This window comes from Pleurodeles waltl, unplaced genomic scaffold (genome assembly GCF_031143425.1).
Source record: "Pleurodeles waltl isolate 20211129_DDA unplaced genomic scaffold, aPleWal1.hap1.20221129 scaffold_187, whole genome shotgun sequence".
In the NCBI taxonomy this organism is placed as follows: domain Eukaryota; kingdom Metazoa; phylum Chordata; class Amphibia; order Caudata; family Salamandridae; genus Pleurodeles; species Pleurodeles waltl.
In genome coordinates, this window is record NW_027149893.1 from 164,361 (window position 1) to 170,116 (window position 5,756).

The 5,756-nt window shown below is 42.8% G+C and overlaps 2 non-coding genes across 2 annotated transcripts; both read left to right on the forward strand.

Moving 5' to 3' along the window:
- Positions 1 to 4,122: 4,122 nt before the first annotated feature.
- On the forward strand, positions 4,123 to 4,194 carry TRNAD-GUC (transfer RNA aspartic acid (anticodon GUC)). The gene has a single exon. It is a non-coding gene; the product is annotated as a tRNA-Asp (tRNA).
- An 880-nt stretch (positions 4,195 to 5,074) lies between these two features.
- Positions 5,075 to 5,145, forward strand: TRNAE-CUC (transfer RNA glutamic acid (anticodon CUC)). The gene has a single exon. It is a non-coding gene; the product is annotated as a tRNA-Glu (tRNA).
- The last annotated feature ends 611 nt before the right edge of the window (positions 5,146 to 5,756 follow it).

Consider the following 5,756-nt stretch of genomic DNA (forward strand, 5'->3'; position numbering starts at 1 on the left):
TTGACGCAGAAAAGAAGGACTAACAAATATTCACATATCATGTAGCAAAACCGTATAAGGTAGTGTGATTTTAGCAAAGAAAAATAATGTACGTGGGAATTGTGCCCACGGGGTAGTTCGCCATTATTATATGAGCTTAATTAATCATGAAGAATTGACAAATGTAGTAATCCGTCATAATTGCAAATGTATCCTATGATTTTGTTGTTGAAACTGTTTTATGCTTAGCTTAAATTTAGCAGAGGCTTTGGCCTAGCTGTCTGGTCTCGAATTTAACTGCGTGGTTTTCACTTGTATTAACAAAGACATATTATTTTACTTTAAGGTTGTATTTTTCCATTAGAGATGACTAATACACTTATCTCAAGGTTTCGTGCTAGGCTAGTTTCATCCCTTTTGAAGCAAGGTCAGTTTCTACAGGTGCGGACAATAAAAGCACTGATACTTGTTATTGAAAATATAGAAAGAGAGGGCCCATTTTTGCTAAAGCAAGAGTTGGGAGGAAAATGTGCAGAATCATATATGCTCAGAGAGGAATACAGGCCCGAGTGCTCATGGCATCCAAGTAAAAGGCCAGTGCAGGAGACAGAGAAGAGAGACAAAGGCATAGTTATCCACAAAGCAGCTACATGTAGAAAGGCCTAGAAGCTTGCAATAATATAGTTACAGGAAAGGCACGCATTTCAAATCCACGTTAATGAGGAAAGGGAGTTTTTGGACAGGAATGTAAAAGCTTTGATGCTAGAAGGTCAGCAGCTGTGTGAAGGAGGTCAGACAGTCGGGGAGAGCTCCAAGCCTGGAGTTAGGAAAGGAGGAGCTACAGCCTTTAGAACGTGAGATAAAGGTATTGCTGTTTTTCAGTAAATGTACACGTGATAGATATGTAACCTTTGCTTTTCTGCAAATGTGTAATTAGATGCTTTCTCATGAGAAATGCGGCTTTATGCTGACGAAAGCAGTGACACAATGTACCACGTGAGCGCTTAAAAATGCATGACAAGTGATAAGATGCATTCAAGGTAGCAAAAGTATATAAAAAGGGCTGCTTGAGTTGATGATTTTGAGGGCAGTTTCAGACTTAGAGCTGTGCTGTCCTCCCGGCCGTTATTCATAAATGCTCATATTACTTGCCAAACTGAATCCTGTCTTTCTTTATTCGTGACCTGCCAACAACATACTGAAATAACTGGCAAACTTTGTTGCAACTTGTGTTCCAAAGCTCCAAGGACATCTTATGCAAAAATGAGTACTAGGAGAAAGATACTATTCATTGGTCAAATTGAAGCCACCCTATGAAACCTCCAATGGAAGACCCTGAAGAACTTGGAATGTTTCTTACTTAAACCCACCGGACAGAGAAGTCAGCCATTTTTTCCTTGATGCCATTTTGAAGCAAGATTCAAGAAGCCATTTTGGAACGAGCCCTTTGATACCTTCCTCTGTCACAGAGAAAGAGACTTTAAGAATTCTCACCCTAGAGACTTTAACTTTAATTTTGCCCCGTCTTGCCCATGCAGTAACTTTGCCCCATTCTCCTTGCAGCAGCAAGGAAACTTGCCTTAACTTTGCCCCCTTGAAATCTGCCCCATGCTGATCGAACCGATACCTGAAGGACGAAGACTTTTCTTGAATGCTGATTGTATTTGGTAAATATGAAAGGATAATTGTATTATGCACTGTGTTTTCCTTCTTCGGTACCAACTGCTTATTTTGATAGGGCCCAAGCTAGAGGTTTTCTAAATTTGTGTTGTCTAAATTCATTTTGCATGAAGCCCCAATGCTAATTAGAGGCTAGTCAAGGTATTCATCTGATGCACCATGCTAAATTGAAATCTTGTCATGCTGACCGATGTATGCAAATAGTCAAATTCAATTGCTCATATTAGTGATTTGCATTGCTATAACCAAGTGCATTATAATCCAGATATTACGTAGACTGCGTTTCTTCCGTCGCTATGGACAACTAGTAATGTTCGTATACATATATCATTTGATTTTGAGACTTACATATATTGTGCTAGCTTTGTTAATATAGGGAAATAAACTCATTAACTTTTAATAAACTGGTGTGGTTATTCATGACTGAAAGGTCATGGTGTGTCAATTACTGATTGTTATTGATTCCTAATGTATTGATTGATTATTAATCGATGATTGATTTGAGTGATCCGACTATTCTTGGATGAGGAGAGCCCAACTAGGTTAAAAGGTCCACCGACCTCCAGCGTGTCCAAGTACAAGTAATTTATAAGGACTGGACGCGCTATCACCCACAAGAGTCCCGGCACGTGCAACCCTATGGGAGTGGTGCAGTCCCTCTAGTCCAGACTTTGGGGCTCCCCTATTGGAAATGTCACTTTTAGAATCCAATCGGGCCCACTTAACATTCCTGAAACATTCTCATAAGAATGAACAGATCTTTTAAATGCTTTATGTGAGTTTTAAAGTCAAGATGCAGACTATGTCATCAGTGCATTAGCAGCAGAGTATATAAACCATACGTATGGAACTCAGTACAGATCAGTATAAAATCCGGCATAGATCTGCCTTCTAAGAGGGGGAGTAGGGTCTCTCATAGTGGCGTAACAAAGGCCCCCGCAGTGCGGGGGGCGAGCTGCAAGGGGCCCCTTCTGTACAGTACACTGTGCATGGGCGGCAGGCCCCTGACTGGTTCCGGGGGTAAGGCCCCCCTACAGTTCAGTGCTTTGGCCAATGGAGTTCACACATTCTGTGTGACACGTGATTCATGAAGGTTAAGAAATAGGAAACAGCCTAAAGGGAACGTTTTCCTCACAGAAGACATTCAGTGAGTTTCCCGCCACCAGTACATTATGGGTGGATCATTCCCACAGTCCTGGTTATACAGTTCACCTGATACCAGCCGACGAACAGAACCAGCACCGGCAGGACCTGTCCCTGGCTTAGGACATCCCGGAGACTTTCGGAGAACTTTTTGTGCTGACTAATGTGAAACTATTAAAGTGTATTTTAGAAGCGGAATCAATGATAATGTCACGTGACATAGGATGATGTTTAAAGACATGGAAGGCAGCGTAAACACGGTTCAATATTAGCAATAAGTGACATATAGCGCCTGGATGTTATTAATAGTACATTAGCGCTCACAACAGTAATATACCCACAAGTAAACATGAAACATTCTAAATAAAACACAGAACTAAAACAAAACCCAAATATAACTCTGATCCAAATTAAGAAGCCTATTTTGTGTAAAGGCTCTGTACATACCTCGTCAGGGTAGTAAGCACTATATAAATACAATTACAATATTAAAAAACAACATAATCCCCTTTATTAACGTTTGGATTGCAACAATAATAAATGAAAATATATAATCAAATTCTGTCACTACTCAGCCATTTTTCCTACAAGTTAAATTATCTGGCGGGTTTGCAATTTAGCAAACCCTTGAGTTTGTGAATAGAAAAAAGAAAGATGCGTCAATGGGCAGCGCCTGGGCCACTTCTTGTGCCATGTAGTGCCTTATCAATACCTTATCACCGGGCGCTAGATAGCTCAGTGGGTGGAGCGGAGGCCTGTAGTGAAGAGCTGACATCCTCAGGTCACAAATCCGCCTCCCAGGACTTTTCCTCAGTCTCCTCTGTCTCTTCTGCTTTCCAATCCCAAGCAGCTCCTTTCTCAGCCACTCAGACACCTTGGCTTTTCCCGCCTCCTCTCTTCCCCCTCCCAGTCCAGCTCCCCCCTCCAGCTGGGGGCGGGGGGGTGGGGGGGAGAGTGTCCCCTCAGTCCCTTTGTGCAACCCCCCCTGATGAGACAGAGCCGGGGGCCCCTGGGCTGAGGAGCGAGGCCGGTGCCCCCCACCCCCGGCTGAAGCAGCCCCGGAGCTGCTTGTTGTGAGTGTGGAAGGTGATGCTGCTGGGAGCTGCTGAGAGCGTCTGCTGGGAAGGGAGAAGGTTGTTGGGAAGTGTTGAGGAGAGCGGTGTGTGTGTGTTTTGTGCAGTGAGCGTGTGTTTTTGTTGAGGCTGTGGCAGCCTGTGTCGATGTGAAAGAACCTGGAAAGGAAACTACAAGTAAACTGGCAGGAACTAGCGGATTGAAAAACAGGACGAGGAGCTACAGGGGAGGCAGCTGTGTACCAGATCCTCGTTAGTATAGTGGTCAGTATCCCCGCCTGTCACGCGGGAGACCGGGGTTCAATTCCCCGACGGGGAGGATGGTATCTTTATGTTTTAAACTAACCCTCCATATAGAACACCAATTTATGATGTCATATGATGACACTATAGGGGGCTGATACTTTGTATTTATGGCCACAGCTCCCAGAAGCTGAAATATTTACTAATGCAACCCCGCACCTTTTAAAATCTATCACGGGCAATTAGTAAGCGCTTAACTAGTATATTGTCACGCGAAATAAATGAAATGTAATGGAGGGCTATTTTAGATGGAAATTATAAAGTATATCATGACAAATAAATGAAATGCTGGGCGGGTTGTGAATGAGGAATAGTTCTATACGAAGGTAAACGTTTTATCTTTATTTAAGTGAAATGGTTCAGAACTTACAGACACACGGTGAGAGCAAAAGAAACACTGACCCCGAGGTGCCCGTCCCTCCATCCTCATCAGATCCAGGTGTTTACACTGCATTCTGGGACTTGTAGTCCTGTTTATAATACTCTCACGTTAGGGCCACGGGTCCCAGCATCCAGTGAGGGACTCTAGCCAGGGGGAGCTGCTCCTGCGCCTGGAAACCTAAGAGATGCCCTTAGGGAGTCCTGAGAAGAAGCACTGACCCCTTTTAGTTGTACTTACTATGTATCTTGATGGTTAATTGGTGATTGATGGTTTCATTCTCCAGTATGTGATATGAGAGCCTCATACACCTTGGAGGCTGGGAACTCTCAGCAGATTTCAGTCCATTTAAGGTGCTGCATGTTTTTCCCTCAGTCTTCCTTAATGTAGTGTGTTTTCTGTGTCTGCTGCTATTTTCCCACCTTTATGTTTTTTTAGTTCATTTAATAAAATTGGAACTGAAACACACTTGGCCACAGCACACCGTAAGTGTGGTTCAGGGAACTTATGTGCACACTCCCTGGTGGTCTAGTGGTTAGGATTCGGGCTCTCACCGCCGCGGCCCGGGTTCGATTCCCGGTCAGGGAAGTAATCTTTTTCTCTTCTTACTTCTATGTAGTAAAAGCCAGGGAAGGTTTCTTTTTCTTTTTTATTCTACTAGAGCGTACATTTTTTTCTTTTAAAATTGGAACTGTTTCATTAGATGTATTTCTTCTTCACCTGAGTTGTCCCCAGTAATAACTAAACATTTCAGGGACAGTCACAAACCACTGACAGAAGAGTGGTTCACGAAACTTATCATTGGTTTAGTGCATTCAGGAGACTTTCTCTGAAAACTTTTTGTGCTGACTAGTGTGAAACTATTAAAGTTTATTTTAGAAGCGGAGTCAATAATATCACGTGACGCAGGATGACGTTTAAACAACATGAAAGACAGTGTAAGCAGGTTTAAATATTAGCAATAGCTCACGTGAGTGATTTTTATTAATAGGAAATTAGCGCCCCCCGAATGATTTCATCATCACTTGAGTTCTTTATTAAAGTGCATCTTTCATTCAGTTCGGTTCTTCTGTTTGGTCTCTTGCAAATCCCTCAAGGTATCATAAAGTTCACTTCGCATCTCCTCGACTTTGGCATCCGTCTCTTTCGGTTTCTTCCTCTCGTTGCTGCCATCATCTTAGTCCCACAAGTTTTCCCTT